At 38.0% G+C, this 27,635-nt stretch overlaps 1 protein-coding gene across 2 annotated transcripts in view; it reads right to left on the bottom strand.

Moving 5' to 3' along the window:
- LHFPL2 (LHFPL tetraspan subfamily member 2) overlaps positions 1 to 27,635 on the bottom strand; it is a 115,649-nt gene that overhangs the window by 41,555 nt on the left and 46,459 nt on the right. For both annotated transcript variants that reach the window (XM_066338901.1, XM_066338902.1), the window contains exon 2: positions 16,601 to 16,653. The gene's annotated coding sequence lies outside the window, so the exon portion shown is untranslated. The remainder of the gene's footprint in view (positions 1 to 16,600; positions 16,654 to 27,635) is intronic.

The raw sequence follows: 27,635 nt of genomic DNA, 5'->3' as shown, positions 1-27,635 counted from the left end.
GACTAGACAAGTTACCATACGCTTCTGTAGGGGTGTATTTGACCTTGGTGTACCAGTATAATCATAAAATCAACCACTGAACCACAATGGTAGCAAGACAAAGCAAGTAGTTAATGTTTTGCCAGTCCATGCTCTTAACACCGTGTGTCACAGATACCCATCTGTCTCACTTCCAACGCATCTCTAGGAAGAAACAAACTTCCCCTGCACCTATCTCCTCTTAGAAAGAGATACTGTATTAACTTACAGAAAATCAGCGATAAACTTTCTCAGTCTATGAAAAGGTGTCAGTTCTTTTGTCAGTAATCATCTACCTTACCCTCCAAACAACAGTTCTGCTGCTTCTGGCAGACCTGACTTTTTGCAAAACTCGCTGCAAGAACTCTGTCAGACAGGAGCAGCTGCAGAAGCTCACCCTGTCACCCAGCCTTCCTGTCCTGTTGGCTGCTCTTCCCCTCCACTGTTGAGATTCATAACATTTAACTACCAATAAAAGAGGCAAATACCCCCATTTTGGCTGGCATTGGAAGAACAAAGGAAAATTATGACAAAATAATGAGGAAAACAAGACAAATTGAGGAAACTTGTTATGCTTTTTCTGAAGATGGGAGAATGTATGGTGAAAACAGAAAGCATTCAAGTGGATGAAATACTAGAATATAGATACTAATGGCCTTAAAATGATCATGAAAATAGCAGATGTAATCATCTAGCCTAACAAAATTTTCAAATTTTTTTTTTTTTTTTAAAGAAAGATAATCCATGTCATTCTATGTTTGGGACTCACAACCTTACTGAATAATGCTCTGCATAATTGTTTTTCTCCTGTGCAAATATTTACATTGTAGTAGTGGAAGAGAAACCCATACTCTTCCATCCCCAGATTAAAGCATCACCACGAAGTTACACAAGAAGTCATGGCTAACTGGAAACAGCTGCTAAGCCACTTGCATCTCTCTTGTTTTGTAATACCCACTAGTAACTCAGAAGGATCATATCTTACATCTGCTTCTCTTCACTTCTACATCAAAGTCTTAATAGATAGCTTGTAAGAGGAGTTGTCATTGAAGCTAGGTCTTGAGGAGAGGCACAGAAAGTCATGCTGCAGCTGCTGCAGATGTTCCTCTGTATGTTTACTAAGAGCTGCCTGCTGAGTTTCAACATATTTGGAGCCAGGATTTCCAGATGTCTCCACCAAAATTAATACAATCAACCAGGAAGTTTACAGAAGTAAGATGATCTAAAAATTTCTCTTTTCTCACAATTTTATTTCTGATTCCTGCAGAGGAACTGTATGCCACAAAACAGACTTGCTGGCCTAACATAAATATGGACAACAGCATACCAAATAAAAGTGCTGCAGAAGATCCCAGATTATAAATCATCACTTTCATGTACCAGAGACAGCCCTTGATGCTCAGCAGCACTGCTCAAGCCACTGCATTGCCTCCTCCTACTGCTGTTCATATGTTACCAGCACACCAAAATGGGAGTTAAGGGCTGACATTAATGCCCATCACCTTTGAGGAGACAGCCATAAAGTCTGACAGTATAAATGAAATACAGACTCAACACACTAAAATCTAATGAAAATTCACAACCACATAAACTTAGAACATTTTTCTGTCCATCCTATCCTGCACTGCCCTCAAGCAAACTCATCCAGTTTGTTTTCCAAAGAAGTTATTTAAATAAAAAAGAGAAACTAAGACATGATTCACACCCCCAAACTTTCAAGCCATGTTTTGTTATAAAATGAAACCCTGCCAAGTCCCTTTATCAAATTTATCAAATATTTCCCCCACTCCTATCGAAGAATTAATGTGCAGCCACTCTTTCTGAAAAAAAAATTAATTAAAATAAAACAAAACAAAAGAGACTGTACTGAAGAATCCAGCTTCAGTGTATGCTGCATCTTATTCAAGGACTCAGACTTTTTCCAGCCAGCAACCCACAACAGCCTCTGATTTTGATAGAACAGGCACTTGTATTTTAGTGAAAATTTTGCAAAGATGTACACACACAAAACAGGTGTGTGTATTTACAGACTTTCCTACCTCCTGCCAGAAATTTTTCTTTAAACAAAGAACTCTCATTTTCCTCATGGAATGAACTTTTCTAAAGCCCTGAAGATCTAGCTGCAATTAGACAATATAAATGAAACCACAGTAGTGAAACACATGGATGACCCAGTTTTCTAACCAACACAGCAAGAAGGTTTTTCCAAAGTATTTCTAGTGATTTTTAGCTTTAGTATGCAATGTACTTTCGTCTGTTAGACAGTTATTGTCCCTTCCTGGATTTTGTTTTTTATTCTGCTTTGCGAGGGGAGAAAAAATGCCCCCAAACCAAAACACAACACAAAAGTATGCAAAAGAAAGCAAAACAAACAAGGAAACATTTATGTACTACAGCTAAAGACATAGTCTATATGGGGAAGAGAAATCATTCAAACTTTCCTCCATCACAGGAATTAATTACATCAAACACAGACAAGACTTTCAAAATCTTTACCTAACATGAGTGAACAAGGACACAGCTCAGGACTTCTGGATGAAATTGTTCAGCTTTGTTCACTGTTTCAGAGCAAACTAATCTGTCTAGTTTGTGCCAAAATTCCATTCTTGTAAAAGTCTGTAATACAGACCTATGAAAAATACTGACTTCATAAAGTTTCAGGTTTTAAGGAAGTTCACAGGAAATTCTTCATCAGCTTGTTATCAGGCAGCATCAGCTGGTAAATGGCAAGTTGAAACAATTGCAAACTATTCTGGAGGACACTTCACTAAGTTAGAAAGAGATTCGATAAAACCACATTTCAAAACAATCCTGGCTCAAAACCCTTTTCAAACAAGCATAGTGTACTTGTTATTGACCAACATTCAAACTGTTGCTATAGGAGCTTATCCATCAGCCTCCCATCAGCTGTGAACCTCTCTGTTTTCTTTCCCTTTCTGAGCTAAAAATCATCTTGAAAAATGTGAGGAGGATAGCAGTAAGACTTTGAACCAGAGACCAACAGACTCTGCAAGGAACTAGTGTTTTCTTATTAATCCCGGGATAAAATAAACCAACAAACCCATCACTCACTTTCAGGAAGAACATCTTGTAATTTACAGATCAAACTTCACTGTCCCCACTTTGGTCATACATCACCATAACCAAAATGGTTGCTCTTACTAAAGGTATAGTGAAGAATTAATTCTTTAATTTTTCTTTTAAAGAATTTTTCTATTAAAGAATTACAAATTGTCTCTCAGACCTAAAAATACTGTTTGGATACCAATTATTTTTTGTAACATGTAAATGTCAGCTTAGAACAACAAAGAACTGCATGAAGCAACTCTGCATTTCAAAAGTGGCAGCTACGGGTAAACAAAACACTGTGCTAGAATACTGCAGTGACAGGAGCTACATAATTCAGTTTCTACAACACTCCAAACTCTGGAGTATATTCCTACAGTGGCTGAAAAGCAGCAGAGGTTATGCAGTATGGAATGGTTTTCTCTGAATATAGCTGTATTGAAGCTTTCCACTCAGTGAAGAAAGGACTGAATCTGCTCTTGATTCACGAATGCTCAAGGTAGCACATACAACTTACCAAATGTCTGCGTGATTTAACATCTCAAGTTTTTCTTTTTTCCTCCTGCAAAACTATAGCTCCCCTTGGCCTTTTCTACTTTAGAAAGGACAAGTCACCTACCAAGAATTGCTCTGTACCAAAAGCAGAACTCTGCCCTGAAACAAAGGGGCATGGTTCAATTTACTTTTCAAAAGTAGCAACTTATAGCTGTTCAGCTATAATTAACAGATCTGTAACTATTATCCAGTAGTAAGTAACACTAATGCTAACATCTAAGAACTAAAGGTAGTAATAATGATCTGGGACAATGCCTCTTATTTTATGAAAATTATAAAACCAGTATGTTAATCAGTATAGCTGCTGTCAACCCTTATTGTGTTGGCCATGGTGCACAAGTCAGCAAAATGCTTTAGTGACTGGAAAACTCTGCCTAGATCTTTATCAAGAGCTGATCAGAATAATAAGATCACAAAGACTTGTGCATCCATTTAATTAAAATAATACGTTCCTAACTGCAGCATGTACTTTATCACACTTCAGCAAACCAACTCTATTCCATCACTGCTTAAATAAGTTTTCCACGGCAAAACCATCCATTCTGTTATAATAAATTTAGACCAAATGATAAGTGTTTTACTCAACAGGCTTTGAGCACAGGCTCTGTGTCACAGAAATATAAGACTGTTAAGGCTTTGAGAGACAGAGTTCAGTCTGACAAGACCTTTTTCTTGATCCTCAAATCAAAGAATTTAAACAAATCAAGCTGTGAGTTGCAAAGCTATTAACAAAATACAAGCTATTAACAAAATATTCAACTGATTTTTCCATCTCAATACACTCAAGTCCCAAACATGAACACTGCTTTTGTTCCAAAAAATAATTAGGGTAATGACAAAATGTCCAGTGTTTTATCTACTGTTCTCTTTCTCTTGCTCTCCTCTTCTCAAACACTTCTGAAACATCCATGAGTATTAACTGCAACATTTCTCTCTGAGCCTCTTTTAACCCTTTGATTTATAGACTCAGAAGTGGAAAAAAAAAAGGTCTCAAATATAATGAGGTAGAAGAAATAAAGCTACTCTAATAGTCTACTTTTAATAAAGAATCTACTTTTGCAAATTTTTCAAATAACATGCCAAATTCTGTGAAGTTCTAAAAGACGTTCTTAGCATGAGGTGTGTTACAACACAAACTTCACTGTTAAAGGTGTAGTAGCTCCCACTGAAGCCAACTGGAGTTTTACACCTACCTTCAGAGAACACTGGACAGATGTGTACCTGTGTTACTGCAGATATGGAGATACTCCTGCTTGTTCAAACATAATTGCACGCACACAAACAGCATATGAGCAGCTCTAGAAAAAGTCACAGCTGTTTCCCACTTCAAGGATTAAATCCAGGTGGATCATGTAACATCTCTTACAGTTGTGCTGATTATTCCAAGTTTGAACATTGCCAACATTTTAAAAATGTCTAAAAACTGGGTGGATTAGGCCACCCTGGTTGGAAAATCTGACAGAATACATAACTTCATATAATTCTCACTGATTTAGGCATGCTGCAAATTGCTGGACCTATACAATAGACACTGCATCACTGCAGCCTTTGCCAGTTAGGAAATGGGACTAACATACACAAACAGCTGAGAATATGGAACTGATCTATAGATTAAACTCAAATGGAAAATGGTCTCATTTTCTCTTCACCCAAGAGTCTGCTATTCTGACTCCTGTTTCTGTTGGATAAGATTGTAAATATTTATAGGAATAATCCAAAGTCCAGCTTTATGGACCTATTTTGGAAAGTGACCCTGTTATTAAACACATTATGTTTTATAATACATTAGCTTCCAATGAATCAAACCGTAAAGTCCTGTGTCACACTATTTAATTATATTATGTTTTGTGAACATGAAGTCAAGCTCATATAGTTCCTTTGTGAAGCATGGGTATAATTACTTAAATCAATACTTATTATTTCATCAGCTGGCACAGAAAACAAAGTTCCATCCTCAAAATACCACTGCACAGTTCCCAGTGTTATTAATTTCCTTTTTATTAGCATGGATAATACCACAAAAATATGCTGCTATCTGAACCTACAAGCACGATCCTGTAAAGAAATGTGCAACTAGAGCCGATATCTATCGAAACCAAGTGAGCTCAAATGATTTCCAGCTCCTGTGATTTTATCATGAGTCATATCTAGTGTTTTCCTTGAGTCACACGTTTAGGAGCCTCAACCACAGTGCCCATAATTACATTTACAATTTCATTACTGTGGTGAGACAGAGAGGAATCTGTCAGTTTACATATATGCATCAAGACACTAAGCATGCAGGCTACACCCTTGGTCACACGCCAGACTACTTGGTATCAAATTTTTGTGAAACAAAACCAAGATACAGTTACAGAAGTGCTTTTCATATGCTAATGGTAATTTCTGAGTGAATGTGCAACAAGATCCACACAGGTGAATTCCAACGTGTCTTCTTTGCTGTATAAAATTTTCACAAATGAAAGAATTCCCATTTTTTTTCTCACAGAGAAAAACAAGTATTTAATTATTGGACAGTTTTTGATAGCAATGGTATGCCATTCCACCCACATATAAGATGGAACAAGCCAAAAAACTGCAGGGATACAGATGAAGTTAAATCTTACAGTTGGGTGTTTTTTTCTTCTACCAACCAAATAAAATTAATGAGTAGTTATTAGTAAGTAAACAACATGGACTGGGCCTTGGTTGTTAAAAGTTCTTTCTCTGTTCTGTAATTTCAAAACCATTCAAATGCTATTCAAGGTGCAAGTGGGCATGTAAGAATGAACACTTTATAAACCAGAAAGTCAGAGAGAAAACATACAAGTGAAGACATATATATTTTAAAATTCAGCTCCTCTATAACCTGAAACCTTGAAATCTGAATAACCTTGAAATTCTAATGAAGTTTTTGAAAAGCCATAAACAAATTGCCTTTCAATATGCACATAAACTTCTGTAAATCTGAACCATCCTTGAGAGCAGATCCTGCTGTTGCAGCTCTCACCAAAACAATTCAAGTCAGTAGAGGAACAAAAAAAAGAACTTCTCCCACCCTCATTTCCAACATGGAAAGGACTAAAACTTTCTCTCTGGTTGCATCCAGCAGGAAGCAATTCTGAATCAGCAATGGATTAAGCAGATGAACCAACAGATCTCTGCCACATCAAATTGTAACAATATTTCATATTCTAACTAACTTGCCATTTAATATGGAAAACCAAAAAGATCCCAAAATAAACTCTCTCCACAAGACACATTCAAGCAAGCATGAACATAGGGGTTGAAGAGAGCTTAATGCAGTATGGGAAACTTGCAACAAAACCAAGGATGAGCTTCTAGAATATGCTGTCATTTGCTAAAATAAGTAAGAGTGTGCTCTGACTGCTGTTCTTACAAACATCTCCATCTGGCCTCAGCAAACAGGAGAAAAGTGATGCAATTTTCACGGCACCCACAGCCTCAAACCCAGACACTCATCACCTAGGTGCTAGCAAGCCCTTACACAAGGCTTCTCAAATTACTGCTTCCCACCAAGACCTGAAACTGGCTCCCTTTAACATCTGTTAATCTAATTGGTTCCTGTGAGCCCATAACAATTAAACCTGTTGTTGCAAGGAGCAACGGGGAAAGGGGATTTTATATACCCACAGCTGGGCTGCTAGCAGAACAAATGGACTGCATCTTACCCAAGGGCTCTCACCAAAATTCAGCCACTAAACTGTGAGAACGAGAACAAGCCTCAGATGAAGCTGATGGCCTCAGCAAGTGAGCTGAGCTCAAGGTGCTGATCAGCTGCTCTGTCATAACAGCAGTCACAAAGGGGAACAAAGGCTGCCCCATTTCTCTTGTCATCAAAGCTAGTGAAAGGGATGCCTAGCCACGGCAGAGATGGATTGAAGAACTCATTCAAAGAGTAAACACAATTTTTGCACGATCTATTAGGAAGCTGTCAATTTTTGGTTAGCCTGTATTAAGGAGGAAAAAAACCCAGAATCAAAGTCCTTGTTTAGATTCAAAATATTTTTTAAAAGGGAAGCAACAGCCGAAGAAACCGAGCTTTTTCCTTATGTGAAACACTTCACTTTATTTCAAACAGAAATAACTTTTTTCCTAAGAAGAAGTGAAAATGGAACAAAGTAATATCCAGCTCAGTATCAGTCCTGGTCCCCCCTCCAGACACTTAAGAACATCTCTGTGTACTCAGCAGATGCCACCCTCAAAAGGAATTTTCATACATATAAGTAATATGAATAAAGGCTTGAAGAGCAGGAGCTACAATTTACTCAGTATCATTAACCTACAGAAGAAAAGGAATAAAAACTTTGTCATAGGTTTTGCAGATGTCTAAGCACAAACATCTTACACTCTGAGAAAGCAAGTGAGAAAGAAAGTGAGAAAGCAAGAGAGCCCTGTGGTTTTCTTGCAGTGCACCAGATTAATGAAGCTTATTTATTGTCTTTTCTACAGTCTAGTTTTAAAATGACTGAAAAAAACCCTTCTGAAAAGTGTTTTTGCTCTGTGCTCTCTGCTATATTTTCTAGCCTAGTATTAAGCCCAAAGCAGCTGGGCACTATGCTGAATTGAGGTGACACCATCACAGCCCTTACAAGCTCCTCAGAAGCTCCTGCAACAGCCTAACACTTTATGTGCCTCACACTTGGACACCTGGAAGTTTACTAGCTCCCATCTTAGGGTGTGGGAAGAACAACTGTTATTTACTTTGTGGGAGACAGAGAATTAAGCTTTCAACATTTGTTTCTTTGCTGTCTAGCCACTGGCTTTTATTTTTTTAATCTTTTGCTTGCTATTCATCCATTTCTTAATCTGTTCCTCTAGTTTTCATCAACCTCTGTGAAACCCCAGAAAGCCAACTTTTAAAAACAGAAATGTTTTTTAACTGAGAAGTTGAGACTTGGTACTGAGCAGTGAATGCAGAAACTTTTCAATTTTCCAGATTATTATTGAAGAAGATCTATATATCTGAAAACTCCTTTTCCCCCACCTTCCACTTTCTGGATGTTTTGTTAGACCATCACAACTACAGAAACTACTACATTCCATAACTTCAGCCAAAAATCAATTTCTTTTCTCTGATGATTCCAATACACTTCAAACATACAATAATTTAGCCATTTTGAACTGAACTCAGGCAACGTTAGAAGGTTGCTTATGGTATGTAGAGCTATTTGAAGCTTTAACAGGTAAAATTATTTAAAAAGTGTGCCAATGTAACAAGATGACTTCTAAGGATACTCAAATACCTGGAAACACACAAATCTTCTGACAGGCTTTCCGTCAGTTTAATGTTTTGAGCTGTGCATCCAGACACATTTGGAAAAAAAGAACATAGCAGTCTTTCAGACTGTCACAAAACATGCTAAAAAATAAGATTTTGCACAGCTAATCCTAATTCCTATCTTATCACTGTTAGTTGAGCACCATCCTAAAATGGAAGTGAATGAATTTTTGAAATAATTTGCTGAAACGTAGCACAAATTAGTGCGTTATTAGTGTTCATGGATTTCCTTTAATAAGAAGGAACTATACACATATAATGCTGATTAAAAGAATAAAAAATAAATAGGATAGAGACTTCCCAAGTGAGAGTCATGGCATCTGATCCATTTTCTTTTGATTCACTTGGATTATTTCACAAGCAGAGAAAGCAGCATCTCTTCTACATTACACAGCCTTAGTACACTAGCAGTAGCTCTGAGGTAGACTCCCCCCAGCTGCCAGGAAAATCATCATTTAAAAAGAAAAATACAGTAACAAATAAAAAGAACTTGATAAACATCCATGAGAATGCTGGGGAGGCAGACCTAGAAAATGCTTTATTTCCATTAAATATAATGCTGTCTTTAGATATGCCCATGCAAGAGTATTTTATTATCATGCTTCTAATGGATTTGACAATTTCAGGAAGAAATATGAATAATAGCAGCCAATTTCAAGAGAGAAATATGATCAACACAATCTGGAAAACTAGTTGGATTTCAAGGGATGTTTTCAACCTACCTAGTATTGAACTTCTTTTTGTTCTTCTCAGATTCAACTTTTCCAACACATGAAAAAAAATTATCTGCAGGGAAAAGATTTTTCCCTCATTTAATAAAATCCATAAATCTTTATAGAGATTATAATTTTTTTTCACTGTCTACTGCATTAAACTTTACCCCCAAAAGAATCTTTACAAAAATATTTATCTTCCTGCATGATTTCTGTAAGAAGTGGATTTGAAAAGTATCTGGTAATGGACAATGGCAACTTTCTACAAGCAGACAAAACTGTTTTGCTTTAGGGGAAAAAAAAACTCCAACAGATTTAAAGAGATATAAAAAGTGCAAAATTAAAGAAAATAATCATCCCAAATTTGGTACAGCAATTTTTTTTTTCAATTACAGCAATACAGAATTTTATCAGGCATTTTAATTATATTTCACCAGAATAACACTTAATATTTAGAAATAATAAAATACTTATTTTAAAGGAATTTTTCATGGGCATCTTGAAATATTTTAGGAGGCATATACAGCATAAGATTGACCCACTTTTGGGTGAGGTATGTTCCCTTGATTAAGTCTCATTAGTCTATTGTCTCATGCTGATTTAAAAATCAGTGAAGGAATTCTGGTGGTTCCCTGGTATTTGTAATGAGTTCAGACAGCAACCTTTGCTCATCAGGCTGGCCAGTTCTCAGTTTGTAACTATCACTGAAATGCTTTTTCCATGCTCTGCCTCTACAAATTATTGGGTGGAAATATATTGTATATATATTCTATATGTATAGAATATATATATATATATGTATGTATTCATATATTCTTATGCTTCAATTCCACAATTTTAGATCCACAAATTTGAACAGCCACCAACAAATTATTTTCAAGCTTGCTCAGAGGCTGTAATACCTTCCTCCATTTAATAGCTCTGGGAAGCAATCTAACAGCTCCAATAGTTTAAGCTACAAAGAGCCAGAAGGATGTAAGAGAATTCCTCTATGGGACATTGAAGAGAAATAGTAAAACAGCCTCAAGAAATGCAAAAGGAATTGTTTACTTCAAGCAGCTCAGTTCTAGTTGGTAATAAAGTACTTGGCTCCACCATTGAGCTCTGTGTATATACTTCCTTCATAAAGTAAGTCTAGTCAGCCAGGGTTGAAAGCAGGTTTCAATGAAAATGTTGGTGAGTTCTAACACAATGTATATAGATTTCTCCTTTCACTGACAGCTTCTTTTTAAGAATATCTCTTTTCCCAGACTTTATGATGGCCTTGTTTTTTAAAAAAAAAATTGCATGCACAAGGGTAACACATCTGCTTATCTTCAGACACATGTTAAGCATGCAACTCACAGATCCTGTATGTTGGAAATGAGTCAGTGTGCTGCAATATGTGGTAGAAGAAAGGGGAGCAGAAGAGGGGAGGCAAGAAAGGTAAAACGTAGTCTATTTAGCACATCTGAAAATGAGCTCAAGCTCTTTCTAGTTCCAGCAGCTGCCTATAATGGAAAAAATGAAGACTGGCCGTTGCCAAAGAAGTGGGCAGTAAGAAATAACAGATGTGAAATTTCAGCAACATCATTGGCTAGGTCAGTTTCACAGATGGCTTGAGAGCCAGGGTCCCTGTTGGGCTGCAGCATTCTCAGAGGCACTCTTGCTCTGGTTTTTTGCTGCTGAACTGTTGTTCCTCCTGCTTAGCTGAATTCGCTCTGCAGCCTCACCCATGGATGCAACTGATGGGAAACATTCACGTCCTCATAAGCATGTGCAAAGGCTCCTCAACTGAAGTTAGCCACTACGTTTTCCAAAATCATATTAATATTTCATGTCTCTCTTTCTCAGTCCTGTTGACCCATTTTTTTTGTTTCATGGAAATTTATAGTGAGTGGGGAAGAAAAGACATGTCTTCAACACAAGATCTTTTTACACGAGGCTCACAAAGAAAGCAAGATGAAAGAAACCAATCTAATCTGTTGTATACATTTTTTAAGAGAAAGGGCAATGAGTGAAAAATGTCCTTCCAATAGTCAACTCCAATCACACAAGTAATTTTCAAGGATGAATCAAGTTTCTTGACAGAGTTTAAAGGGAAAATTATGAATATAAGGTCTATAAAAACTATCACATCAAGAGCAGCCCCTGTCACCTAATTTGCAAGCTTAAGTGGACTTCAGTTCAAATTAAAATTAAATAAAAGGTTACATTTAGGCACCAGAAATACGCCAAAAAGTTGTAATGCAGATAACAAAGATAACTTACTTTTGTGAAAAAAAATTAAAATTTGTATTGGAAAAAAATATGCCCAGTGAAGAACACCTAGTATAAGAAACTAACATCATCAGAACTGCAGCTGGGCTGTCACATCCATTGTAAGACACTCTTCTGCTGTGTTCAAAATATGGTTGTAAAATGCAGTTCTTAATAAGCCCAGGTTTCCATGCTATGTCTCATCTGGTATATTTATTACCTGTTGCTGAAAGAAATAGTATCACTCTCCCCACGTACTTCCAGCTGCTTATTGTGTCTTTGTCCCTTTAGCTGCATCCAGTAATTTCTCATCCACAGGACAAGCCAGACCAGCATTCTTTCCTGATTTAGTTTTCCTTCCCAGGCAGTTAGGAGGGGGTTTTTTTTGAATCAGCTGCTTACCTTGAACTCACCTTGGGACTGGGGGCTGATGCAAGAGAGGGAAAGAATAGGCTGAAGTATCCCTTTTGGCATCAGCCTGGAGTTGCACAAGACCAAATGCAATATTAAACCATGCTAACCATGCTCTGGAAAGTATTACCAGGTTTCTTCTTGCAGAATAAATAGTCAAGTGTCCTCAGGACTCCACAGAATACAATGAGTTTCTGAGAGCTAATGAGAAACTCTGCAAGGAAAAATTGTAGTAATATAGCAAATACAGAACTCTACAGAGCATCAAAGCACAGTGACAGGAACTGAGGCTCAACACCTGGAAAAAAGGCCTTGCAACCTAAGTCAACAAGAGGAGTAAGAAATTCATTACCTTTCCTAATATTACTTAGCATGTTAATAGCAGAGGAAGAAGTCAAATGCAGGAGTTGGGACAGGCTGCTCTAGGCACTACATCACACTTCTTCCTGTAGCAGCAATTGCCATTTCCTCACTGCCTGTGGTATGGCATCTCCATGTCAAGAACCACACTAGGTTCCAGAAATAATAACACAAAAATGAACCATTGTATTTGCTACTCCATAAGCAAATTATCAGTTCAATGTGGTTTACACCATCTGAAAGATCCCAGTGCCTTCCGAAGGAAAGAACTTGAAACCATAATATTGTTCTGACTCAGTAACATGTCCTTTCTCTCCTATAGTGACAGACAAAAGGAAAGAAAACTGAAAAAAAATTCCACTACTATTTTAGTTTATATTAAATGGAAATGAGGCACAATTTAGGATAAGTACTTTTAGATCATCCTAAAGTTTTCCAAAGAAGGAGTAAGACAAGATGAACTATATGAAAATTAAAAAAAAAAAAAAAAAATAAGTCAAAGCAGACACAGAAAGGAGATGGTTCAAAGAGGAAAAGTAGTGTAGATTCTGTTTAATCTGGCTATTAATAAATGCAAATAAATACAGCAACATTGGGCACATCTCTGGTTTTTGCTTCTAAAAGTAAAAATCCACTCTGTCTCTCTGCTGTCACGTACATAATACAAAACTGTATTGATAACAGAACCATACATCCCAAATACAAATCCCTAAAATCAATTCCCTCTCCCCATGTCTATTCTGCTGTTAGCTACATGGATTTAAGACACAGAGAAAAACCCTTTGGTCACTTCAAAACTATCATCAAGTTTTCTATTTCAGGCTTGATAAATGGCAGGACTTAATCAGAAACATGAAATATAATTCCTAAAGTCACAAAATACCATCACAGGTAAACGTCAGCACAAAGATGACAGACAAAACATCTTGAGCAAACCACAATTTTCTTCCTCTGTTGGATATCACATCACAAGGAAAGACCTGAAGAAAGACACTGCTTGCTTTCCTTCATCTTGATTTCTCCCAAGACAAAAGTTGCTCCCAAGGCAAAAGCCCACCAAGGATCCTATCTAAGAAAGTTAGATAAGTGTACTACCTAAAGAGGAACGAGGCTAGCCAGTCAAAAGATTTATTTTCATGTAACACAGAAGAATATATGTCACATCAGCTGGCAGGTTCCAGAGTAGCTGCCATGACAGAAGTCCACGGTCCAAGAACTGCACCTTGGTATCAACTTCTGTCGAAAACATCAGCAGTGACTGGCGAAACTTCAGCTATGAGAAGAGAGGATCAAGCCTTCACATCTTCAGTGATCTCATGACCACCCATCAGAGTTTTGAGGCTAACACTCTCCAAAAGCCCATTAATATCTGCTGTATTCCAGAGTTGTCCAGCACAAGCATCTATCCCAGCATCTACTTTTACTGAGTCACCTCACTCGAGTGTGGATTACCATCAGCTGTGATGTGGGGTCCTGAAAGGACCTTAGCATCCCTGCACTAAGCAATCACTTCCTGGCTAATGTTATACGAAAAACAAAAATAACTGGTGCTTTCTTGCATAATACAATTTCAGAGTCTACCCATCATGTTTATTAGAAAAGGCATTATAAGTTTCCATCCTACTTATATTACATGCAAAAGGAGCACTCAAGGAACTACATGAATGCTCGAAAGAGCAAGCAACATACTAAAAATTTTATTAAGAAATTAGCAGTAATAGCACACTAATTTATAAGAAATAAGCAGAGTGTAATTTGATCCTTTAACATTCTATCTTTGTTGTTTATTCATTGCTTCCAGTTACAATCTTATTAATTATTTCAGTGCAACTGCAGATTTTTATGCAAATAAGTGCTTAACTATTTTCAAATGTTTCCCCAAGACAAATTATGCAATGCCTTTGAATAAAATGCAGACAACTCCACTTTGCTGTGCTCTAGAGAGAGACAATATTATTTACATATTTTGTTATGAAGGAAAAGTTGTAATTATATATTTATTATATATTTAACATATTAGATCCTCACAGAGCTAATCTTATTAATTGTGCACCACTACACTTAATCCTGTACACTGGCTTCCCACATGGTGCTGCTAACAGTCACTCAGGTTGTTTTTTAAGTTTGGTTATTTGTGCACACGCTAATGTTTCTGTTCTGTGGTTGTGTCATAGGACTCCCCTGCTCAGCTGGTCAGAGGCATATTATTATAAAGTAAGTTACATTATCGGTAACACTACTCAAAAAACAATTCTAGTTTAGTAAGAGTTTCTTTAATTCTGAATCATGTTCTAAAACAGTATAAGAATACATGTTGGATAAAAATACATGAACTGTCTATAATGCTTTCATTCCATCTGTGCACTGATGATAACATAGATACAGTAGTTTAGTCCTGGTAATTGTCAGGCAGTGGAGAACACAAGCACAGGAGCAGATTGAAATGTAGGCAACAAAGAATTATCCAGAAATAACTGACAAACTTTAAATTCACTTATCTACTTTTTCTAGTAGAATATTAGCAGAAATAGAGACGACGTATATATATATATATATGTAGTAAATATAGACCTACACAAATAGCAAATATTCTAAACTGATAGATTCCCTCAAAGTTGTAACTAAATGCTGATTTTTGAAATGAAGAACAAACATACTCTTCAGAGGCCTTTAAAAAAACAAAATAAAAAAGCAATGCAAAGGTTTCTCACTGCATTGGTCACCAAATACAACAGCACATAGAACAAAACACATGGGTTTTAAATATTTGGTTCCAACAGAGTTGAAACAAAATCCCTTAAATATGAAATATTTCACGTAAATTGGCTCTGCCATGGAAACCAGAGAACTAGAAACATTACGTTATTCCAAATAACTATCTCATGGCAAGAAAATGCAGTTGCTTTTTGGAAATACTATTTTACTCTTCTTCCATTGGCCTTCTTCCATTTTCCCAGGCAGCCAGTGACAGGACAAGAGGAAATGGCTTCAAACTGCACCAGGGGAAGGTTCAGGTTGGACATCAGGAAGGATTTTTTTCACTTAAAAGTTGGTTAAGCATTATAACAGGTTCCACAGGGACACAGTAGCATCACCATCCCTGGAAGTGTTCAAGGAACAGCCGGATGTGGCACTTTGTGTCCTTAGCTGATATGATGGTGTTTGGTCAAGGGCTGCACTCAGTTATCTTGGAGATCTTTTCCGATCTTAATGATGCTATGATTCTCTTCTGTTCTACACTTATAAAGTACAAGTAACACCGATTTTATCTGTGCATTTCTAAGGCTCTCTTTGACAGCCTACACCTACAGACAGGGAAATCCAAATAATGTATTTATAAAAAGATTACAAAACTCACTTTCTTTGGTATTTTACATTTTCAAAGTTCCTCCTTAGATGCTTCTTGCACCCTTCTCTAGTCAAAATGATAAGCATTTGGCACACACAATGCAAAGAACCAGCAATAAGCATAGGGAATTAGGAAAATTATTTAATTTTACAAAGCATAACACAGTTTGCAGCAGGGGAGTCAAAAACTACAAAGTTTGCAGTTTAAAGAAAGAAAAATGATATCTCATTTTATAATTGCTAAATGTATAACATTGCATTATTCTGAAAAGCCAATTCAGGCATCATTATTTTAATACAATGGGTCAGGTTACCACTTCAGTAAGTACAGGTTAAACTGTCACTTGAAAGTTTTTTCAAAATCAGGGTGATATGAGGAGAGGCTTCACTTATCAAGATCAGCCAATGACACTACCTTCTCCTCTCCTTAAAGTATCTGCTTAAAAAAGTTGTCTGAATGCTCTCTCTGAACAGGAACTTCGTACTCAGAAGAAAATATTCAAAAGGTATTAACTACTGAACATCTTTCATCCTTCATACACTAGTGAAACTTCAGAGTTAGACAGCGTGTGAAAACATGGAAAATATAATTGGAATTTCATTTACTCACCACTGTCCCAAATCCTTAGGTCTTAGTCAACCACTTCAGATGCCTGGCAATACCTAGAGAAACAATTGATATAAAATGTAAGAAAGGTACAGAGCCAAAAACATCAAAACAATACTCATAATTAGTATTGGTGGCTGGAATGGTAAAAACATTGCTTGTAAGAGATCATGTGCACATGGGTAACATTTCACTACCAGGCCAGTTCTGCTTGGCTGGAAACACAGCATTCTGGACATCACTCCAACCATGAAGGCACTAAAACAAAGCACAAACCCCAGTTTTCAGGAGAGTAGACTTCAGACTCTTCAGGGATCTGTTTGGTGAAATAACCATGAAATAAAGCCCTGGATGGCAAAAAGGCCCCTAAAAAACTCACTAATATTCAAGGATCACCTCCTCCAAGCTCAGGGACAATGCAGCCCAACAATAAGGAAGTCAGGCAGAAATGCCAGGCCTGTGAGGATGAACAAGGAGCTCGTGGACAGACATAAACCAAAACAAGGACAGGTAGCCTGGAACACAGAGAGAATGTCTGAGAAGCCAGGGATAAGGCAAGAAAAGCTAAGGCCCTGACAGAATTAAACCTCGTCAGAGACATCAAGGACAACAAGAAAAGCTTCTACCGGTATGCTGGTGATAAAAGCAAGGTGGGAAAATGTGGTGCCTCTCTAGACCTCTCTGGAAGGAAACAGGAGATGTGATTACCCAGGACATGCAGAAGGCTAAAGTACTCTCTGACTTTTTGCCTCAGTTTTCACTGGTAAGTGCTCTAGCTACACTGCTTGAATTGCAGATGGCTAAGAAAGACATGGAACTATTGGAGAGGGTCCACTGAAGGACTACAAAGATCACCACAGGATCACAGAATATCCCGAGTTGGAAGGAACCTACAAGTAGAATCTAACTCCTGGCTCTGCACAGGACAATCCCCAAAATCACTCCATGTGCCTGAGAGCATTGTTCTAACACTTCTTGAACTCTGTCAGGCTTGGTGCTGTGTCCACTTTTCTGGGGAGCCTCTTCCAATTCCCAACCACCCTCAGAGTGAAGAACCTTTTCCTGACATCCAGGAAACACAGCTTAATGCTGGTTTCCCATGTCCAATCACTGCACAGCAGAGAAAAGAGATCAACACTTCAGCCTCTGAGGAAGCTGTAGACTGCAGGGTTACAGTTAGGGGAATGGAGTATTTTTCTTCTGAGGAAAGGCTGAGAGAGAAACCACCCCCTGTAGGACAAGGTCAGGTTTGCAACCATCCTCAGGAACTAAAGGTGCAGAAGTCCATTGGACCCAATGGTGCAGAAGTCCATGAGACTTAATGAGATGCATTCTGAGGAAACAGGCCACTACACACCACATTTGAGAAGTTGTGGCAGTTTGGTGAAGTTCCCATTGGCTGGAAAAGGAGAATTACAGCCTCCATTCAAAAAAAAAAAATAGGGAAGAAAAGTAAGACTACAGGCCCGTCATTCTCGGTGCCCACCAAGACAGTGGAGCAAGAAATTGGGAAAATGGGGCTAGGGACCTGCATGGATAAACAAGGAACTCCTGCCATTACTCAAATGTAAGCAGGAAGTACATAGGAGATGGAAACAGGATCTGGCCATTTGTAATAAATACAGAGAGGCTGTCAAAGTAGAAATGACACAAGGAAAGCAAAGGCCCATTTGGAATTAAATCCAACCAAGGATGCTAAAGACAACAAGAAGGACTTCAAATATATCAATAACAAAAGTAAGAATTATGTGGTCCTGCTGCTAAATGGAGGGAGGGACCCTGCTAACAGAGAATGAAGAGAAGCCAGAAGAAGACATTTCACTGAATGTCTTCTTTGCTTCAATCTTCACTGACAAGACCAGCACTCAGGATTCTCTGACCAGGAGACCAGGGTAAAGCAATACTGCAGAGAAGACTTTCTTTTGGTCCAGGAAGATACCCCCAGAGACCACCTAGGCAAACTCGACATCCGTGAGTCCGTATGTCCTGTCAGGATGCATCTCTGAGTGCTGAGAGAGCTGGCAGACAGGACTGCAAGGCTGGTCACAACCAAAGAAAGCAAATGTCAACCCAGTGCTCAATAAGGGAAAGAATGAGGCCTCAGGGAACTACCAGACAGTCAGCCTCACCTTGATCCCTGGAAAGGTGATGAAGCACCTCACGGAGAAGGCTATCCATGTGAGTGATCAGGAATAGTCAGCATAGATACACTCAGCTAAACCTTCCTTGACCAGCCCGATTGCCATCTTTAATGAAACAACCACCTGGATGAAAGAGGGGAGAGCAGTGGATTTTGTCTACTTCAACTTCAGCAGATTTCCTCAGACGAACTCAGGGAAGTGGACTGGATGAGTGGATAGTGAGGTGGATCTGGAACTGGCTTGAACAACAGACCCTAGAGGGTCAAAACCAGTGGCACATTCCAAGTTTCCAAGGCCAGGTTGGATGGGGCTTTGAGAAACCTGGCCTGGCAGAGGAAGCCCCCACAGCAGAGGGCTGGAACCAGATAACCTTTGAGACCCCTTCCAACCCAAACCATTCTATCATTCTGTGATCTTGTGATTCAAAACTAAGCACACACAAAACCACATATTTTTCTTTTCCTCTATTTTACTGACAAAGTATACCAATACATCTAAGATTATTTGTATATTCTGAGACAATTTATAAGAGCACTTTAAAATCAGGTATGACTTAGGAAGAACTCCAAAAGCTCCTAAACCACTGCAATAAAAACGTGATTTATATAGCCTGGTCATCCCAAAAATGCACCTCTAAACTTCTTCCACCCTATTTCATGGAATTAACCAGGGACAAACACAAATTCTTATATCTGAGAAGGACTAATCCCTTGGAGAGACTAAGCACTGGCTACCTAGGGCACACTTCCTGAAATGGAGTTGGGGGTCTGGACAGAAACTGATCTAAACATGAGCCCAGAGTTAGCCTTGGCAACAAGGAAGGCCAAGAATTTCCTGGGATATGTCTACAGGCTAAGATCCCACTAATAGGCTATTATTCACCTTCAGCCAGCACTTTCAGGAATATGCATCTTGAACAGTTTTGTATCCCCACTACCAAAAAGCAATAAATAAGGTGATAAAAGTAAGGTTAGGATGATTTAGCAATACTGAAATACAGAACTTCCCACAGCAATAGCAATTGCTGCATTTTTATACATGCATGTGGACAAGATATATGAAGAACCTTAGATAAACTAACAAAGTGAGTCAGGTCAGTTCACTCTTACAGAGAGAGATAATTTGGCCTTGGTGAAGACAGTTTAACAACAGAAAAGCTGGTGGAGCCTTCCAACACAGGCTGGAAAAGCCTTCCAACAAAGTGTGCTTCTGAAGACAAAGGAAAGTGTACTAGGAGCACTGCAAAGTCAAGCATAGCTTAAAATGGTCTCTGAATTCCTGGCAAATAGAATATTCCTTCAGGAAAAAAAAAAAAAAAAAAAAAAAGAAACAACATCAAAAAACACCAACAGACTAGACCAAGCATCTGTGATTACTGCAACTTTTCTGTCTCAAAAATATGGCAAAGAAAATACAGCAGTGTTAGCAGAGGCAGAGACTATTTTCAAGAACAAAAAGGGCCAAATCGCTTTCCTTGAACTCAAGTACCAAAAAAATGAAGGATCAGTTTTAAATACATGTAAATAAACCTAATTGTCTGAATAATCCATTAGGTGTTGCCTTTAGAGGAAAATTTCCTTGCTTGGAGTCTGAGCCCCCTAAAAAATAGTGGTATAGGCACAATAAGATAGGATCAGCCCACAGAGGAAGCTGTAGAAAAAGCCTCTCTCTCACAGAGCCATCCACCCACCAAAGCCACAGCAGTGTTCTTCCTCACCTGCACACAGAAACTAGAAAAAGACCTAAAACCTTGAAAAAAGAGGAAGGTAAGTACTGTACTTTAAAAGTCTCCTTTTTCTCCTTTGTGGTTTTTCTCACCACATTTGTGACAAAGCTCACAAGAAGAAAGTCCACACACCTTCCACTACCCCATCACCACACAGGCACTTCTCTTATGCTGCAAAAGGCCAAATCCTCCCAAAAGAATCAAAATGGGAAAAACACATGTATGTTCTCATTCTTTCTCTCAGGAGCTCTTACAAATCTTGCAATAACTCACACAGATTTTTAGAACAGCTGGCAAAAATACATAAAATCTGTTTATTCATTTCGACTCAGCTAGCTGTAAGTTTGGTTGCATCAACTCCACTCCTTCAAAAAAGGTGGAAACAGAACATTTTTCATTTTTAGCTCCTTTCTCATCTGCAAGGGATAAATGCCTTAGCACAATTAAGGGAGCAAGCGTCTCTATAACAAGCAGAGCTATTGATTTAAAGTTCTCTTATTTACAGTCAACAGGAGGATCAAACAGACTGGACACTGCTAAGAGAACACAATGGGTTTGATAACATTCCCATGTCACATACCCTGTCTTTGTACACAGTAGGAAGTGGGTATGCTTAAGCTCTCCAGCATAAATTCAGTAAAAAAAGAATACAGATATATCTGCTGTATCTTAAAACATCCTTTTCAAGTAGCTTTTTCTTCAGATACACTACTGCGTGATACTTCCATGTATTATATAACGGCAAGTACTGAAATCAAAGAAATATTTGCTTACTTCAAGAAGGTTCGTATGACCAATTATGTCACTATGAATAGAAATAATACATTCAATGGGTTCTTTGTCTTTTGCTATCAACGCAGAGCAACATAAAATGAAATGAAAAAAAAAAAGTAGCATTTCATAGGCGTCATTAAGGCTACCTTCAGAAATAACAGCAAAACAAAAAGAACAAAGTAAGTTTTTTAGGGACACATTGATTGTAGGTCAAAAAAACCTCACAAACAAAACCTCCCTCTAAAAAAACGTGAATGCTAAACGCCACAGGAAGCAAACAGTTCAAGACACACAACAGATTTTTTTAACATTTCTTCTCAGGTTCATTATTTTCTCTTTTACACAAACTTGCAAAAGAAAAAATTCAAGTTTTCCTTTTTGTATAATCTACCTAATCTGTTCAATCTAGCAGATCATGCTACATATCTATATTTATGTAATTTAAAGCAAATTCAGAAGTCATATAGAGCAGCTTAATTTAAAAGCTGTTTCAAAGAGAACAGAAGAAAAAATCTCTTTTCATATTACAAAAATATTTTCCCCAAATGCACCTGTCCTGAAGTTTACACTTAATAAAAGCCAGATGTACTTCTATACTGATCCCTGCTCTTAATGCCAGCTTTCCCACTGCACCACCTTAACCCAGAAAGCAGCACAGGATAGTTTTATATATCATTAAAATGTTTAAAACAAATAATACATTTTTATAATCCTAGCAATTCTCACAAAACTTAAGCAGAATAAATACAGAAGCATTAAGAGACCTGCACTGCAGATGAAAGATCCCTTCTAGCTTTTTACTTAATACAGTAACACTGAGTAGTAAATGAATCAAATTACATTTCTTAAACAAGCCAGTCATTACCAACTAAAGCAAAAGTATGCAAATTTGAATTAGTAAAGTTATTATCTAAAATTTGTTTTGGCTGCTAAGGTTTGCTTTAGTTAAGCATAAATCTTCATTTGAAGTTAGTAATATAGAATATCAGCCATAAGCCCCACATTCACTGAAATCAGTGGAAGCCTTTATCTTTAGCATTATCCACGAGGATAAAAGGACATAAACTGTTTCTTTTTGAGGCACTGTAAAAGCACTTAACAAGTTCACTTTACAAGGAGCTTCTTGAGTCAAATCCCTGAGTCACAGGGACTACAAAGCAAAATGGCAAGACCCCTTCCTTCCACAGCTGCCCCACGAGTTACACCACAGCCAGAGCTCCAGCCTTGCTTGGTGCAATCCTCTACCAACTCAAGGCAGCCTAAGCTTTGCAGCAGCATCTCTACTGAGTACACCTACAGCTCCCGAAATTGTTCCTCGGCTCTGTTTTGCCATAAAGCTGCTCTAGGTGGCCACCACAGAGAAGAACCAGACAAGAAGTGATCAGAAAGCAGCTTTGCCCTGAGGCCAGCACTGCCTAACAATGCATTGCCTCTGTGGAGGTGATGAGAGGAGCAGGTGCCACGGACAGGCTCCAGGACACCACCACAGCACCAGGGGACTGGAACTGGAATCATAAAACTGCGTGTCCCTGAGGGGGACCTGTGCCCTGGGGGCCTGGAGCACTCCGCTAATAAAGAGCTGGGGACACAGGGCAGGGGATGGGGTGCCGTTTGGAAATCCAAGCTTTTTATTGTTTCCACCTTGTATACAGCCTCTAATGTGTTCCAGGGACCAGAGCCAAAAGGGCTCCGTGGGCACAAGGTTATAAATGAGATAACTAAGGTGGGACTTGAGGTCAGGGTCCAATAAGAACAGAAAAAAGTGGTGCAAAGGGGTAAATATAAACCAAAGGGATTAGTGGGGTGACAAGCATGTAACACTGCGGCAAAATTAACCCACTGGGATTCAAGGGAAGGATAACATTCTGGGAGGTGTACATATATGGTAACAGGGTGACATAAACTTAACACACCGATGAAACAATGAAACCTAAGAAATATGAACATGTGCCTGCAAAGCCCATGGGAGGAAAGTTTTCCTCACCATGACCTAAAAGGGTATCTTTCCCCATTTGCCTCAATCCCTCCCCGGTTGAGGCACTGCTACCTTGGGGATAAGCCCCTGGGCACACTGACAACACATCTCCAACGTGGACTGATGGCATCAGGCTGAAACACACTCCTGAGCCCCCAGGTAAGAGCATGGGCAGGACCCAGAGGAGGCTGAGGCACACGAGTGCCCTGGAGCCTTGACATGTGGTTGCTAATCAAATGCTCTAACCAGTGGCATGCTCCACAGAAATGAGCTAAATCACTTGGCAAGCTCAGGCTATTCTTCCTAAATGTCAGCTGGCTTAATAAGTAACAACTTTTGATGAGTATTTATTAGCATTTGAATTATTGCTCCCAGATTACCACACACTGGCCTGAAAAATCCTAAATTTACAAACAAAGCCGTCTTCTGGCAGAAGTGGAAGAGAAAGTCTCCAAGGGAGACAAGTCAGTTATCTTTTCCCGAAGGTCTAGGGATGGCAACTGTGGAGTTTTGTTATGTCATAAGCAATTAACAAATTCTTTTATTTAATCTGCACCACACATGCACTTTAAAGCAGCAGCTGCAGGGTTTCTTTGGTTTTTAATCCCACACCTCCTTCTCCAGCCAAAGCTATACTCAGAGTATCATCATGGTGATGCGACTATTACAAATCAATGAAACAATCATCAGACTGCCCGAATTGCCTGGTAACATTCCTGCATTTTCCAGCTCTGCAGAACACCCTGCAGTTTCTGCAGACCTCCGAGAGAGTCCTGAGCCATCTCCATCCAGAATGCTTTTCCAGCTGGAGCTTACAAACCCACAAAGAGGCACTCCTCTCATGTTAACCCAAGGAAGAGGAAATGAGCTAGCCACTCAAGTGGGTAAGCGTTAAAGAGCATACTTAATTTGCAGACGGAAGAATTAACTAGCCCTGGGGATGGTGGGAATTGAAGAGCAACTAAAAAATACATTAATTGTGGTTTTATATACCACAGTGATGCTTTTTTCTGCCTTTTAAATTTTTTGTCACTTTAGGCTTTTTCTGAAGCAAACTTAACACTTAAACACTGCTAGAGAAACAATCTGTCCAGAAATGTTCTGGCAATACAAAGAGAAAACCTAGGTTTTTTCCTGAAGCCAATAACATCTTTAAAGACTGTCACAGTATGCATTTTGTACGAAGTTATAAATATCCTTTAAATTGCTCTATATATTTTTAAAATTATTATTTAACATCCATTCCTGAGTAAAACTGAGATATAAGTTCTTGACCATCTGAAAGAGCAGGATTTTGACAACAACCTTTCAAGAAAAAGAGCAGAGATAAGAAAGCTCTCTATTTCTATGTCAGAGATTGATGACATGATTCACAAAATTAACAAAATTAACAAATTAACAAAACATAATATGGGGAACACAAGCATAACAAGGCAACAAACTCCCTTGCTAAAGGCCCTCTCATTCAAAGATCTCTTTTAAAGTATATTAGCATATCTCCCACTCATCTCTCAACAAAAATGTATTAAACAGCTTGAAGCTGTCCCAAACCCTCAGTTAAAACCAAGAAATGGAATCTAAACCCGTTTCAAATATTCTCAAAGTATTACTCATCAAAAATGCTGGTTCTCATTTGAGTTCTACTAGCACCATACAGACTTTTTATCTGTAACCCAGGCTTTTGATTATTAAAGGCAGAAGACAACTACATTTATTAAGTCTTGATAATGCACACAATGTCTACATTGACCACATTCACAGTCATGTCTAAAGAACTTGAAATACTTAGCCATTTATTTCAATCTAGACAAAGGCTAGAAAACAAGATATGGAGGTATAAAGATGTTTATTTTGAATGTTATTATCTCTTTTTTTCCACTGCAAAGCGTATAAACAAAGTAATATCCATGAAAGAAAGTTATTTTGAAAGAAAACATGAAAATTTAAGGTCAAGCAGACCTCCCTAAAAACAAAGAAAAGAAAGAAATTGGTTACTTCACAAAGCACAAGCAAAACAGCCCTAGGAAATCCATATGAAAGATTTGTTTAAAGAATATATAAACTCTGGTCTAAGCTTCACAGATCTCTCAGAAAGTCAAGCTAAGAGACAACATGTCTCTGGAACATAACAAACATTTCTGAAAGTTCCTTCTGTTCTCTCCATCTCTCAAAACACTGTGTTTTGCTATCTTAGTAGGAATTAACATTTTAATTGGCTTTGGCCATTTGCTTGCTACCAGGATAAACATCATGATGAACGTGAAGGTGAGAAGTTGAAAACAGCCAATGGGGCAGTTAAGCAGAGAACTCTGTGGGAGGCAGGAAAATGCATCATTACTAATCTCTTCATGCCCCATTTCAAGGTCTGAGGGCAACTCCACTATTTTGAAGCCAAAAACTATACACAGCTGAGTTCATAGTTTTTTAACCTTTCAATATAATATAGGGCTTAACATCTAATGGAGTTTAAAAACTTTCAAGGAACTCCTATAAACCCTGAAATATGACATAATCTTGTCTGCATAATCAAGTTCATCAGATTTAAGAAGCAATAAATTCATTAGATTCTCTCCTCACACCCCCACTCCTTTATATTTTGAAGGTTCAGGAAGACAAATTATTTCCAGGCCACACAGGATCAAGTAACTGCAAATAATCACATACGTGTAAGCTACACATTTTAACAACAGATTCAATTTGACAGCAGCAGAAAATGCAGATTCTTATGAGAAGATACAATTTTCTAGACTTAAACATACCTCAAAGAGGGCAATCACACAAGCAACAAGTACCAGTAGCTCTTTTTCCATGAGTTTTCTTATCAAATAGTAAAAAAATATTTCCAAGAACAAAAATCCAACCATCCCTTAGGTCTCAGTGACCTTCTAATGCTCTGATCCATAATAAGAACCCTGCAAAGTTGAAGCTCTAAGTTCCAGAGACCCAAATTGTGATCTTGTCTGCCCCAAAACCAGCTTTCTGAAGCAGTTATATGTGCTGTTTTTTTAAGTGATTTTTCCAAAGAATGCTAAGGTTTAGAATAAAACATGAGCATTCTGACATAATTGCTTTCTTATGCTTTTCCAGCAATTGAACATTGACTTTAAATCTCTTACAGGCAAAGCTGACTGGTTTAAGTAATGGATTTCAAAAGCACAAAAATGATATGCAGCTACTCCCCACTATCCTTTACAGCATCAAAAGAGCTCTCAAATAAATGAAGATTTCACATAAATACACAACCACTCTTCCATATTCATCCACACAATATAGTCCACCTCCATTCAGGTGGTCCCTTACGGTTTTGGCTCTCTAGAAAGTGTTAAATATCTGAAACAGACCCTTGTCTTGTTCATATATTAGTACTGTTTTCAAAGGGTTGTTCAGAGAATGAAGACTGAGAACAATGCAAATTCTCCACTCCATGCTCAACTAACAAAGCATCCAATCAGTTCCCACTGAGTTCCAGTTCATTTCATGTCCAGATGTAAGTGATTAACAGTACATTGTTTGAAACTTAATTCCACATCTGTTCTTCTGTGGGACTTGGAAAACAGATGAAGTTTTCTGACAATTGTTTGCAGAGTAGATAATCGCAAGCATGTGTAATAGTATCCTGAAGTGCAAAACACCATCAATCTAAGAAGCTTTTTTTGCTGAATGTTTTTTAGTGTTTTTTCTTTTTCTTTTTTTTTTTTCTTTTCTAAGTAAGATAAAAAATAAGATGCTCTTGAATTAAAATGATTAATACATGCTTAAGAAGTCATCCTCTATAACTAAAAAGGCAAAGTAAAATCCAGTCTTTCTTCCTAAAGGCTGTAATTTCACATCCCAATATTTTACCCAGAGAGCAAAAACTCATTTTATGGCCTATCAGGTAACTTTTAAAAGTTATGCAGAAGTGGCAAATTCCCACAGAACTACAACACACAAAATACATTGTTTTTTGATGGAGCACTCTAGTACTGAGAGAATGTTCCAGACTATAACAGTATGACAAGTCAGCATCTTTTGAACAGATCACAAACCTAAGTGACATAGGTGTGTTTTCTTTTGATCCTTAGAAAATGTGAGTAAGCACAGAAAGGAAGACTGGACAGCAACTCTTCACTGTATTTGCCAAAACAAGTGCAGACAGCATCAAAACATATTGGGAAATGTTAGGCTCAAGAAAGCACTTTTTCTATGCAAGATAGAGTTACCTTGAAGAAATCTGTCACAGTTTGCTCTGGATGCTTAATTCCATATTTGCTCAAGAAATGATGGAACAAATTACTCAACAAATGATCCACTGATAGCCATTAAATATAGCAAGTGCTTCCTCCAGTAAGTCCTCAAGACAGAGAGAAGTAGAAACTATGAAAACATCAGTTCAAATTTCCTCTGTATTTTAGGCAAATGGTTATTACCAGATACTTCTAA

This window comes from Sylvia atricapilla, chromosome Z (genome assembly GCF_009819655.1).
Source record: "Sylvia atricapilla isolate bSylAtr1 chromosome Z, bSylAtr1.pri, whole genome shotgun sequence".
NCBI lineage: Eukaryota > Metazoa > Chordata > Aves > Passeriformes > Sylviidae > Sylvia > Sylvia atricapilla.
This window is presented reverse-complemented; position numbering and strand designations above follow the sequence as displayed.